The sequence below is a fragment of the Bos taurus genome, chromosome 1, assembly GCF_002263795.3.
Source record: "Bos taurus isolate L1 Dominette 01449 registration number 42190680 breed Hereford chromosome 1, ARS-UCD2.0, whole genome shotgun sequence".
In the NCBI taxonomy this organism is placed as follows: Eukaryota; Metazoa; Chordata; class Mammalia; order Artiodactyla; family Bovidae; genus Bos; species Bos taurus.
Genome location: NC_037328.1, coordinates 29,295,190 through 29,309,555, shown reverse-complemented (window position 1 = coordinate 29,309,555; position 14,366 = coordinate 29,295,190). Strand labels below are relative to the sequence as shown.

At 36.9% G+C, this 14,366-nt stretch overlaps 1 protein-coding gene across 1 annotated transcript in view; it reads left to right on the top strand.

Moving 5' to 3' along the window:
• Nucleotides 1-14,366, top strand: part of GBE1 (1,4-alpha-glucan branching enzyme 1) — a 310,897-nt gene that overhangs the window by 109,182 nt on the left and 187,349 nt on the right.

Genomic DNA, 14,366 nt, shown 5'->3' with positions numbered 1-14,366 from the left:
TGTTAACGACTTTGGAAATCTTTTAGAAGAATGACTGAATAATTACAAAAGTTCAGCCTGGGAAACAGAAAGTTTGATTTAAAAAAAATGAAACCTGTCTTCAAATCAGCCGAGCAGAGAATTTTTACCTGTGAAGACACACTTGACATAATTGATTTTGTGATGAGCCACATGAATGAGGTGATACTGTGTTGGAGACCCACGCCTTTTGGGGATATGATTGTTCTTGGTCTTTTTCTGCTCTTTGATTTCAGGGCTCTGGTTTGCCCTCTTCTCCTCTGTTAAGCCCCTTGAATTAGCCTGGGACCTGCCTGTCCTCTATCTGTCCTCTCTTTGGCTGACTATGTAGCTCTGCATTCAGGGTGTACAGAGCCTACACAGTGGCCTCTCTAGTCTCCTCAAGGGTGGGTTCCCAATCTGGACTACAGATTACAGATTTGATTATGTAAAAGGCTATCTAAATCCTTTAACATTTGCTTGATTTTAGCCCATTGCTTAAATAAATATATAATGTTTCCATGTCCCTTTCTTTCCCATCCATGGACATATAACAGCATTCATCGCATTTATCACTAAATCCTGTAACTGACTTATATTTTTATTGGCATTTGTCATTTAACAGTATTAACCAGAGTTAAAATTAGAAATGCATTGTATGTTTGTTTTATAGATTTTTCTTTCTTATAAATATTGAAATTATAAGTATACCTGAAAATACTGAAATATTGCCACACATAGTGTAATTCCCAGGAAGGCATATTGTCTGGAATAGAGACGTTTTAATATGGAATGGCAACCAGAGTTCTTCTTAATCTGAAGTGAAAAGGAGAAAAAAGTAGTTACAGTATACAATAAGAGGGATTTAAATTTAATATATATAATCCCTTTTCCAAGTCAGTATAAGCATCACAAGAGCAAGGCCCTTTGCTCTTCTGTTTGCTAATACTGTGTATTCTCAGTGCTTAGAAGAGTGCCTGGCACAGGGTGGGCACTCAAAAATATTTACTGAATGTTAAAGCCATTTGTATGCCCAGTCTTTGAAGGAATAAACCAAAGGGCTTGATTTTCCTATGGTTTGTAAGGCCTGACTTTAGGAAACTGTGAAGCAAGGTGACCATTATACCACTGGTTTCATTGTTGTTTTGGGTCTTTTGGCCATTTGTTACGTTTTGTTTTTAAGAACTGAATTTTACAATTTTTTGAAGTGCTGCAGATATTTTTTTTCTGTTCTTAGATTTTATGAGCTCTGACATGTTACCTACTCTTTGCATTAAATGGTGAATGAATTATTTATTTTTTTTTGTAGTTTTAAAAACTGAAGTATAGTTGATTTACAATATTGTATGAGTTTCAAGGGGATAAAATAGTGATTCAATATTTTTATAGATTATATTCAATGTAAAGTTATTACAAAACAATGGCTATATTTCCCTGTGCTATACAATTTATCCTAGTTGCTTTTCTGTTTTATAAGTAGCAGTTTGCATCTCTTAATCTCATACTCTCTCTTCTCCCACCCTCCTCCCTCTTCTTTATTTGTGACTACTAGTTTGTTCTCTATATCTCTGAGTCTGTTTCCATTTTATTACATACAATGAATGAATTAATTTTCATACATTGTGGGGTTTTTTGAACTTTCAATTTTGTATTGGAGTGTAGCCAATTAACAGTATTGTGATAGTTTCAGGTGGGTGGCAAAGGGCTTAGCCATACACATCCGTTTTCTCCCAAACTCACCTGCCACCTTGGCTGCCACAAACACTGAACAGAGTTCCATGTGCTGTGCCGTAGAACCTTGTTGGTTAGTCATTTTAAATATAACAGTGTGTACATGTGCATCCCAAACTCCCTGCAGTATTTAAAATGGATAACCAACATGGTCATATGTTGTTTTTATACCTCGGAAAAATGATTACTAGGAATGAATGGTTATTAATATGTACAGTAATAATGAAAGAAATTCGCTTCTCCCAGCCAACTCCAGGACTTTTCATACTTTATCCTGTAGTCTGAATGTTTTGTGTCCTCCTCACAAATTATATGTGAAAATGCTAATTCCTGATATGATGGCACTAGTATCTGATGGTACTAGGGCTTTGAGAGGTGTGTGAGTCATGAGAGTATAGCTCTTTAAATAGAATTAGTGAACTTACACCTCCAGAGGGGTCTCTAGCCCTTTTCACCATATGAAGATATAACCAGAAGTCTGCAACCTGGAGGAAGGCCCTCCCCAGACCATGCTGGCAGCTGACCTTGAACTTCCAGCTTCCAAACTGTGAGAAATCAATTTCTGCTCTTTGTAAGCCACTCAGTCTCTGGTGTTTTGTTATACCAGTCCAAATGGATAAAGGTGCTTTTGATACTATCTATGTACTATACTTTGCTTTCTTTCATAAATTTATTTGACCTGGATGAAATGAAATAATCAAAGAAACAAATTTTAAAAAGCATCTTTTCCCTTTTTACTTGCTTGAAAAATTTATATCTAACAGTAGATAAACATTCAGAAAATATCAAGTCAACTGTTGTGTAATCTTTCTTAATTATTATTTGCTAAGGATTTCAATGAGGATTAATTTACTGGAAATTTAGGCCCAAAGTATCACTTATAGTGTTTAGATGTTTCAAATTTTCAGGAAGCATTTAGATGCTATTATAATGTCAATATGGTGATATAATTAGTTTTTCACTTATGGGAAATGATGTATCAGCTTTTCTTTCAGGGAGTAGGGTTAAATTTTCTATAAAAAAATCAACTAACATAAGGTTTTTGGCCTTGCAGTCTGAAATTGTCCCTAGGTAGTTTACCTTGGTAATTAAAAATCTTGTTTTAAATTGAACTTGAAATTTTATTTCAGTCCACAAGGAATTGACCTTTATAACTCACTTGTGGATGTTTCTCTTATGGATAATCTGATAACCATTCTCAAAAAAGAATATTACCTACCATTGAAATAATAACTTTGTTTTCCTTGGAAAACCCTGGTCTTTTCAACTGAACAATTTGGAAGAAGATGCCTCATTACTTACATTGTCATGTAAATATCTCCGTTTCATGTTTTTAAATACATTTACTAAAAAAAAAAAATAAAGTAATATACTAAGGTGAATTAAACTTTCAAGACTATAAACATATAAGAAAAGCATAGAAGACTATGTTCCTGAGGGATAATGAGACATACTTGTGTGTTTAATATTTTTTCTTCTGGACACATAGCCAAACTAATTTATGTGAAGGTATTTTTTGTTTATTATTTTAAAATATATACCTTTAATAAAAGTAGATTAATACAACTTTGTAAGTTGTCTTGTAGGAATTGACATAATTATTGAGATGCTGTGTCAGGTACTATCCTTGACATGAGATGCTCTAGTCGAATTGTTATATATACATAGGGTGTGTGTTTGTGTGTGCTTTAAAAATCAGGTGCTATTGAAGCGAAATACTAAGAACAGTTTATTTTTCCTGTGATGGTAACAGGAGAAATAACAGAAGGGCACTGACATTCAAGCCTACTTGGTAACATATTTAGAAGTTGACCAGACAGACAGAGGGAAAGGGTGTATTTTAACCTGGGCGTACTGTGTGAATAAAAGTATGTGTATCGATTGAAGTTTCAACAGGAAGTAAATGGCAAATGGAAAATAAGACAGTTTAAACAGTTCCCCCACCCCATCCCCCGCCCCAAATGCTGTTTTCAAAGTTCAACACACAAGGGATCCACTCTAGAGTTAAGAGCAGGGTTGGGTGAGGGAACTTAGCAAAACTCAAATTGTTACCTTGCCTAGGCCATACGGAACAGGGATCCACCCCTAGAACCCAAAGGGATACAGAATCAGCCATCTTGAGAGGAATACTAAGTTTTGCTGAGAGACACAGTTAATTCATGGTAACCTTGCAGGAAAGGAGCCAGAAGAAAAAGGAGACAAATTCTCTCATCTCCCACACTCCTTCCTTTCTCTGACCTCTTCCTGTGGCTCAACATTGGCCCACCCAATAAGAAGCCAGATTTCTAGGGACTATGGTACACATGGGTTAGCCTCCTGGGGCAGAGAGCTGGTGAGAAGTGGATTGAACTGACTGCTAAGATGTAGCTCAGGAGTCAATGATCAGGAAAAGCAAGAGGTCAGGACAGTAAACTCGAAAGGTGGGTTGGGGGCAAACTAAAGAATTCCCTTCTTCTGATTGCCATTTCCTTCTTTTTAAAAAATCATTTCTATTAATACCCATATAACTAGCAATGGCAATTAGTATTGTCTCCTTTTAAATGTTCAGCACTGATGTATAGAACAGTCTTATGGACTCTGTGGGAGAGGGAGAGGGTGGGAAGATTTGGGAGAATGGCATTGAAACATGTATACTATCATGTATGAAACGAGTCTCCAGTCCAGGTTCGATGCACGATACTGGATGCTTGGGGCTGGTGCACTGGGACGACCCAGAGGGATGGTATGGGGAGGGAGGAGGGAGGAGGGTTCAGGATGGGGAACACATGTATACCTGTGGTGGATTCATTTCGATATTTGACAAAACCAATACAATATTGTAAAGTTTAAAAATAAAATAAAATTAAAAAAAAATGTTAAGGATTTTTCTGTACTTTAACTTTTCCCTTGCCAAATCAGGAACAAAATGGACTAGAGTAGAGGTTTCTTGATACCAGATCTTTAACCTTTTCAAAGGCTCATGTATTAGTCTTCTAGAGCTACAACAACAAAATACCATACTCTGGGCAGCTTAAACAACAGGAATTTAATTTCTCATGTTTTGGAGGCTGGAAGTTTGAGATTAGTCAGCATGGTTGAGTTCTGGTAAGGGTTCTTTTCCTTGCTTACAAACAGGTGCCTTCTTCCCCTGTCTTCATATGGCACTAATCCTGTCATCAGGCCCCCATCCTCATTACTTCATTTAAACCTGATTATCTCTCAAATGTCCTGTCTCCAGAGACCATCACACTGGGGTTAGGACTTCAACATATGAAGTTGGAGGGGGCACAATTCAGTTCAGAGCAGATCATACTGCTTTCTGAATTATATTTAGATTTTATACAATTGATTGGTGGAAAAGGGTCATGGAACCTAATACCCACATTGCAATTTTCTAAGATGAGACACATGAAATTAGAAATTATTTTACATCCATATTTAATTTGGTTCTAATTGTAACACTGTGAAATGAAATACTGTACATATTCATTTCATGAATGAGTACACTGAAATTTAGAGAGGTTAAGCAGATGATATTGCCTTGACTTGAATTAAGACTTATCTAATAACGAAGTCCATGGTCCTAATCCTTGTGCTACACTGCTGGTCAGGCTAAGGGTTGACAGAGAGAAAAAGGAAAAAAAGTGATACAAAGGAAGTAGAACTTGAGCCTTATCTCGTGTTTAACAAATTATTTAACAGCTTTTAACATAGTGTTGTTTATTTATTCATTTTTGGCTTTGCTGGGTCTTGGATGCTACGCGGGCTTTTCTCTGGTTGCAGCAAGTGGGCTTTTCTATGTGGTGGCTTCTCTAGTTGTGGAGCATGGGCTCTAGAGCACAGGCTCAGTATTGTGGTGCATGGCCTTAGTTGCTCCGTGGTATGTGGAATCATCCTGGGTCAGGGATTGAACCTATGTCTCCTGCCTTGGCAGGTGGATTGTTCACCACTGAGCCACCAGGAAAGCCCAACAAATTATTTTATACCATGTTTGCTTTTGCTTTATTGTGTGGAACTATCATTTCCATTTTTCAGGGTGCTGAGTATTAAAGTGACCCTCCATGAGAATAAAAAGGAGGTATTAATAGATAGTTTGTGGAAAGTTTGGGTTTTAGAGAATAAGAGATCAGATCAATTATGTAAAGTGAAACTAATTATTGATAGCTAAAATGGGATTGCTAGGTAGAAGGATGTCACTGGGCAGTGATATGGCATGTTGAAAAGTTAGTATCTAAATATTTGCCTAAGATTAATCTCATAGCACTCTATCCTTTGGGCTTCCCTGGTGGCTCAAATTGTAAAGAATGTGCCTGTAATGTAGGAGACCCAGGTTTGATCCCTGGGTTGGGAAGATCTCCTGGAGAAGGGAATGGCAGCCTCCTACAATATTCTTGCATGGAAAATTCCATGGATAGACAAGCCTGGCAGGCTATAGTCCATGAGGTCATAAAGACTTGGACACAACTGAGTGACTAACACACATAGACACACACACACAGACATGGACACACACACACACACTTTATCCTTTACCTCTGGAATATTTTCTTGTGTCTTTTGTCTATTTCCTTCTCTCCAGATTTTTTGTTCACTGTTTCAGGAAATTTCAGTATTTGGATCCTGAATCACCTAGATTTTCTTATCTTTTTGTCAAGTCTCCTGTCATTTTTACTTTCTGTTCTACTTTGAAAAAGTGTCTTCCAACTGCATTATTATAATTATTATTATTGCCACACCATGAGGCTTGTGGGATCTTAGTTCCCCAACCAGGGATCAAACCTGGGCTCTCAGCATTGAAAGCTTGGAGTCCTAACCACTGGACCACCAGGGAATTCCCCCAACTGCATTATTTTAGTAATCATATTATAAGCATTTCTAATAACATGCTTGTTTTCTCCACTTATACGTAGATTCTGTCATTGTTAAATGTTCAGAGATACTTTTATCTTCTTTGAAAAGGTTATAGATGTTTTCTTTTATTTTTTTCTCCCAATTTCCTTCTTGTTCCCCTACCCCCTCACTGTTTCTTTTTCTATGTTTTTTTAGCCTCTTATCTTTTGTGTTGCAGGCTGTCTTAAAATGCCTAGTTACAGAACTGTGTTTCAGAAAGAGTTATTAGGAAAAGACAATTGAAAATTCTGTTCCTGGTAAGCTTTGTTCCTGGTGATCTTCACAGCTGGGTAGCCAGAAAGTGAGACAGACTTTATATTGATGGCAAGGAGTGAAAATTTTACTCTGAGGTCATTTATTTTTTCCAGAGGTGAATTTTCCAGTCGCTTATAAGGGGTGGGTGGAAGGGGTATTGATGGAGGAATGGAAACAGTGACAGACTTTATTTTTTGGGCTCCAAAATCACTGCAAATGGTGAATGCAACCATGAAATTAAAAGACACTTGCTCCTTGGAAGGAAAGTTATGACCAACCTGGACAGCATATTAAAAAGCAGAGACATTACTTTGCCAACAAAGTCCATCTAGTCAAAGCTATGGTTTTTCCAGTAGTCATGTATAGATGTGAGAGTTGGACTATAAAGAAAGCTGAGTCCCAAAGAATTGATGCTTTTGAATTGTGGTGTTGGAGAAGACTCTTGAGAGTCCCTTGGATAGCAAGGAGAGCCAACCAGTCCATCCTAAAGGAGATCAGTCCTGAATATTCATTGCAAGGACTGATGTTGAAGATGAAACTCCAGTACCGTGTCCACCTGATGCGAAGAACTGACTCATTCAAAAAGACCCTGATTCTGGGAAGGATTGAAGGCAGGAGGAGAAGGGGATGACAGAGGATGAGATGGTTGGATGGCATCACTGCCTCAAGGGACATGAGTTTGAGTAAGCTATGGGAGTTCGTGATGGACAGGGAAGCCTGGAGTGCTGCAGTCCATGATGTTGCAAAGAGTCGGACACAACTGAGTGACTGAACTGAACTTAACTGAACTGGCATCCATACATAACGGACAGAGAAAGTGGATAAAGGTCCCAACTTTCAGTAAGACACTGAATCCCCCTATTCTCACCCATCTGATTCACCTCTGCCATCTGCTGTGCTATCGTTTCTGGAATTGAAGCCTGCCTTTGTTGTTCAGTTGATGAGTTGTGTCTGACTCTTTGCCACCCCATGGACTGTGGCATGCTGGGATTTGTCCTTCACTATCTCCCAGAGTTTGTACCAGCTTTTCCTCATTGATTTAGTGATGCCATTCAATCATCTCATGCTCTGTTGTCCACTTCTCCTCATGCCCTCAATCTTTCCCAGCATCAAGGTCTTTTCCAGTGAATTGGTATTTTTCATAGTGAACCTCTCATCTCCCATTTGAGGGGTGAGAGGTGGCATTTTGGAGGGATGCACATTTTTTTGTACGGTAAGGGAGAGGCTATGTTTAAGAGTCTACAGTCCTTCTGTTTAACATTGAATCTTACCTCTCCCATAGGACCAGAAGCCTCCACATGAGAAGTCCTAGGGCTCCTGTGAAGCAGCTTGACTAGCTCTCTTCAGGTTCTTCCTCTGTAAATCAGATTTTAATTTTTTCCTGTCTACTTATTTTCTTACCTCTCCAATTACTAAGTTCCAAAAATTTGTTGAGATTTCTGTTCTCTTGTTGTCTCCTTTTCTGTCTTTCTCAGTTAATTTTACTTTTTATATTGTTTGCTATTATTTATTTTAACAGAAGTTTGCTAAGTTTGTTATTTTTAATCCAGACTTCTCAAACACCCTTATTTGATTGAAAGAAGAAAAAAGTACATTTCCTGAATAGAAGAATGTTTTATAATTCTGGGGCCTCAATTGAATATTATATTCTTATCATATGCCATGATATAAAATTTTGGTGAGACTGATTATTTCCTGCTTGTGATGTCTTTACATGTTATTTTATATGATAAAGATTTTCTTCTCCATGACCCACAAAAGTCCTTTACTCTTTGTTACCTGATTTAACTTAATCAACCTTTAAGACCCTGAAACATCTAATTTTGGGAGAACGTGTAATTAGAATTAGATGCACTTTCCCATACTACAGAACTTATATTTCTTTGTGTTTGTGAAATACAACTTGAATGATAATGAACCTAAATAACATACTAGGAAATGGTCTTCCTCTGTAGGTGAGAATAAAGGCTTTTTAATTGATTCATTTTTCTTTTCTTTTTTTAAAGCTCCTCAGAATGTTGGTAGGAAACACAAAATAAATGTGTATGTTTTCAAAGCAGTCTTTTAATCAATATTTAGCATAACTCTGTTTGCCTAGAGGATGGGCGAGGTAAAAAGTGGGGGTGTTTCCCTCTGTTTTGAGCTTGCTGCACATTAATTTATCAAATTTTATTCTTTTTCTTTCTTAATATCCTAGCACATATTTCAGAGAAGACAATGGCACCCCACTCCAGTACTCTTGCCTGGAAAATCCCATGGACGGAGGAGCCTGGTAGGCTGCAGTCCATGGGGTCGCTAAGAGTCGGACACAACTGAGGGACTTCACTTTCACTTTTCACTTTCCTGCATTGGAGAAGGAAATGGCAACCCACTCCAGTGTTCTTGCCTGGAGAATCCCAGGGACGGGGGAGCCTGGTGGGCTGCCGTCTACGGGGTCGCACAGAGTCGGACACGACTGAAGCGACTTAGCAGTAGCAGCATATATTTAGCTTTTTTAAAAAAATTTTCTGCACTTAATATATTGCACTTTCTTCCCTGGATGTATGTGAAGAAATAAAAGACAAAATGCCTGCATATTGAATTTATTGTCCGCTTGGACAAAGCTTACCATAAACAAATGAGTTGCTTGAGCATTTTGTGACTGTTAAAGGAGTAGAGGAAGAAGCTTATTTTTTTTTTAAAGAAGTTTATAACAGAAAAGTAAGAATAAGTAAATAGAATACGTGCCTTTTACTTTTTAAAAAACTTGTTAGTTCCCTTCATTTTTGGCTAAATATTAATGTAGCTGAGAAGGGACCCAAGGGATTAGAGATAGATTTTTAGGAGACTGGAAAGATGGAGAATTAAATTTACAGACTGAATAGTTAGGGAATGATTATGGGAAGAGATGCATTCTAAGCTTGGTCTTGAAAGAGTTAGTGGATTAGATTAACGACTATGAATAAGTTGTCAAGGGTCAATTAGAGAATAAAAGAATATACAATTAAGCAAGATTGTATAGGAATTAACCAATTCTACATGGGAAACAGTAGTGTTTGACTTATATTGACTTACAAAGATGTAAGATATATAAGGAAACTAAATGAAATAGTGAATCTATTTTAGGAAATTTTATTCTCAAAGCATGCATGGCAATACAGTTGCAGAATTTTGACAGAGATTCTTTTTTGCTTTTTCTTAAATCCTGCATTTCTTACTTTTTAAAAAAACAATGATTTTTAATAATGAACAGTTTATTCTTTAACTTGTGGTGTTTTTTGACCCTTAATGATCTCATTTTTCCCCCTCACAATTGTTTATACTCTCTCTTCTGGAGCATATAAAAATGCTAAAGTAATCTCATTAGCAATTAACAAAAATTAGTCACTGTTTGTGAACCCTGAATATTCTCTCTTCTTCTTTTATGTCGTAAAGATTCCTAGAAAGAACTTTACTATCATGTACAACTGCTCTTTCTGTACCCTCAGTTCCACTTTTTTGTTTTCTATCCGTTCCTACTCTGTTTTATTAATATAAAATAAAACAGTACCAATAGCCGGATGATGATAATTTAAACGTAATTCTATGAATGAAGCATATAAATTTCATTTACCATTATGAATCATTTGAACTGCATATTCCCATTAGTATTTCATATAGATTTACAGGTGAATTCTACTGTGTCATGGCCTGTGAGAGAATCTCTATCTTCTGTAGTTCCTGAGTGATCATTTCTAGTTATGTCATGTATAAAATACATTCTTTTGCTATGTACCACCTGCCAACTCACACTTGTCATAAGTCATTGTTTTTTCAGCTTACTTGTTAACGTACTTTTTTTTCATACTTATCATCCTGTAGAGATTCTTTTAGTGATGACTTGAGATCTTATGTATTTGTCTATGATTAAAGCTTATTTATTATGTATATCCAGTTTTGTCTTATATCCAGTGTTGCTGATAAAATGCTAATAATTTTATTTTTATTCCTTTGTGTGTAATCAGCCTTTTCTCCTGTCAGCCATTTGGATTTCCTCTTTATCCTTTATGTTCTAAAAATTTCACTATTGTCTCTGCTAATATAAGATTTCATTTGTTACTCTTTTCTTGAAATGGTCTTTTCCTCATAAATGATCTTCTCCTTTGTTTCCTCTTTTCCCCTTCACTTTCATATTATATCTAAAGTCATCATTCTAAAATTTGAAATCTGTTCATACTATCTTTCTGTTTGAAAGCCTTTATGATAAACTCTCTTCACTCTTGATTTGGTTGTAGCCAGGGTTTTCAAGACTTCCCTAGTAGCTCAGACCATAGCCAGGGTTTTCAAGACTTCCCTAGTAGCTCAGACCATAGCCAGGGTTTTCAGGACTTCCCTAGTAGCTCAGAAGTTTTGAACACTTCCCTAGTAGCTCCTGTAATGCAGGAGACCCAGGCTCAATCCCTGGGTCGGGAAGATCCCTTGGAGAAGGAAATAGCAACCCACTCCAGTATTCTTTCCTGGGAAATCCTATGGATAGAGGAGCCTGGTGGGCTACAAGTACATGGTGTCACAAAGAGTTGGACAGGATTTTCAAACTGTGTGATAAGAAGCTGATCAGGTCAGTTTTCAGATTCCCCAGCACTCACATGAAATAAAGAGATTCCTTTTCTGTTTTATAGTTGGGCTCCCATGTATCATTATATCTAAATAATGATTTCTCTATTTTCTAGAATTGAATAACAGTGGCCTCTAGGATGTATTCCATACTTCTTAGCCTTCCATACAAAGCCTTCCTTGCTCTGGACTTTGGTTTCCTCTCCAAATTTGTCTTATCCTTGTCTCGGTCTGTTTGGGCTGTCATAATAAAGTACCATAGCTTAGGTGCCTTCTAAACAACAGAAATGTATTTCTCCCAGTTCTAGAGACTGAAAGTATGAGGTAAGGATGCCAACCTTGTAGAATTCTAGTGAGAGCTCTTTTCTGGGTTACAGTGTGCCAGCTTCTCATTGGTAATGTCTCTTCACATGGTGGAGAGCAGAAAGAGGGAGCAAACTCTCTAGTGATGCTAATAATGGCATTAATTCCACTCCTGATAGCTCCACCCTCTTGACCTCATTTAATGCTAGTTACCTGCCAAAGGACCCACCTCCTCATACAATCACACTGGGGCATTGGCTTTCAACATATAAAACTAGAGGAGGACAAAACATTCAGTCCACAAAAATAAAGTACACTGTCTATACTGAATTACTTGCTTTTGCTTAAACGCTGTCTTGATTGTGTCTCAGCAAATGCAAAGACAGCATCTCTTTTACATGGAATGGCTTTCCTCTGTTTTAGTAACCTGGTAACCTCTCCCCACCCAAGTCTTTGGTATAGAGTTTATATACAATTTATTTTTGGTTAAGTTTTTCATAATCCCAAGCTCCACTTTCTGCTTGCCAAATATTCCTTCTTCCACAAGCATCTCAGAGCCTGTTTCCACTATACTCACTGTGGTGATACATGCTTCCAGACTGTGATCTTTTTGAGGACAAGTTCAGCATCTTGGTCATCATTGTGTCTCTGGAACCTAGTAATAACTGCTTTATAGATGCTATCAATAAATGTTTATTGACTGCATGGTTGAAAAGCTTAGGGATCATTATATATTTGCCACTGTTGGAAATATTTTTGCATATACATTTTATACAGAAAGTGAAAGAAATTTATAAAGTGTGTTTTAATAACTACTGCATTTTCTTTGTGTTCAGTCACCTCAGCCAATAGAATTGCTTATTTATAGGAGAAATCCTATTGATAATAGGGCTAAAACAAACAAAATAACCCAAATAAGCAAATATTGGTCTGGAAATCAGTTTGTTTTAATGAGTCATTAGCATTTTCTGTGTTACTTTTCAAGCAAAGATTCCTGTGAGTCACTGTTTAAAGAGCTTAATATTAGAGAAAAGTTTGCCTTTCTCCGAAAGATTTGAAATGCTTATTTTTATCTCATGGTCCCCCCCTTTCTCTTGTCTGTCAAAGACTTAAAATTAAGTGACTTGTACACTTGCAATAATCATCCAGCTCCAGAGTCCTACATCATTATCTCATCTCCTTGCCCTCCAGCCCTTCTCTCCTTCTGACCATTTCCATTGTAACTGCTGATTTTTTCTTCTCATTTTATTTTAAAATATATTATATTTTAAAAATTGTAAGCTGTTTTTTTGAACTAAGAAGAATATAAATTAAATGTATGTAAATCTGTGAATAAGGACAGGTAATTATTTCAAATCAGGATCCAAATTTGTTTTAATATTTCTTTAAATCACATATGCATAAATGAACAATTCCTAGTTCTTTTCCCTTATAGTTCAGAACCAGTTAGTTAGAAGGTTACAGAATGGATTTAGTATGTGATATGGCAGAGGTCAGAATGTTTAGGTAATTAGGTGAGTACAATGAAGACGGAAAAGTCCAACTGTACGATGGTGTCACTCTTACCCCAAATAATTAAACCGATATTATTTCTCTCTAGATAAAGCACATATCATCTCTGTTTTAGACATTTTCCTCATGGAAAACTTTCTCTAACTTTGAAGACTATTTACTTTTGACACAATAAAATAGAAAACTGGGATGCACTGTTGCTATTATATCTATTTTACTTAAGGCACAATAAATTATGGTGGAAAGAAAACAAAAATAGTTCAATTGTCTCTTTTAAATATATAGGTAAAAACTTATTATAGCTTGAGTATGTTAAGCCTGATTTCTGAGTTTTTCACAGTAGGGCTCAGGGTCACGAGCCCCGTGGATGATGTAGTTTTGTTTTCCCTTTTCATTTTCAGCTAAAAGCCCTGCAGAGAATAGGAGGTTGTTGGTGAGATATCAATGGCAGTATGGGGATTGCCTTCTGAAGTCATTATGAATTAAGAGCTAATGGGTAGCTTTCTTTGATAGCTCGTTTATAATTGAGTGCAGATAGATGAAAATCAAACACAAAGGGAACTCAATTTTATCATTAATTTTGACTTTGTTTAACGGATGATTTCTGATCACCACAGCAGCCTTCCTAATTTGTCTGTGTATGATGAAGAAACTAATCATACACAGCTCAGAGAACAAATAACATACGTTTTCCCAAAAAGGTCACCTTCAGAGATAAGCACAAGGAAAAAAGAAAGCCACAAACCCGTTGATTTCTTCCTTTTCTCCTGTTTTTCCTGTTTTCTTTCTTTTAAAAATGCAGTACATAAAATAATTATAATTTAAATATGCAGTGATTGACTATCCAGAATTTATAGCCTAAACTAGCCTATAAATATAGTCTGGCTTGTTCCTAATAGGGCTTCCCTGGTGCCTCAGATGGTAAAGAATCTGCCTGCAATGTGGGAGACCTGGGTTCCATTCCTGGGTTGGGAAGAACCCCTGGAGAAGGGCCTGGCAACCCACTCCAGTATTCTTGCCTGGAGAATCCCATGGATAGTGGAGCCTGGTGGGCTACAGTCTATAGGGTTGCCAAGAGTTGGACATGACTGAGCGGGTAACATTTTCACTTTGTTCCTAATAAAAGG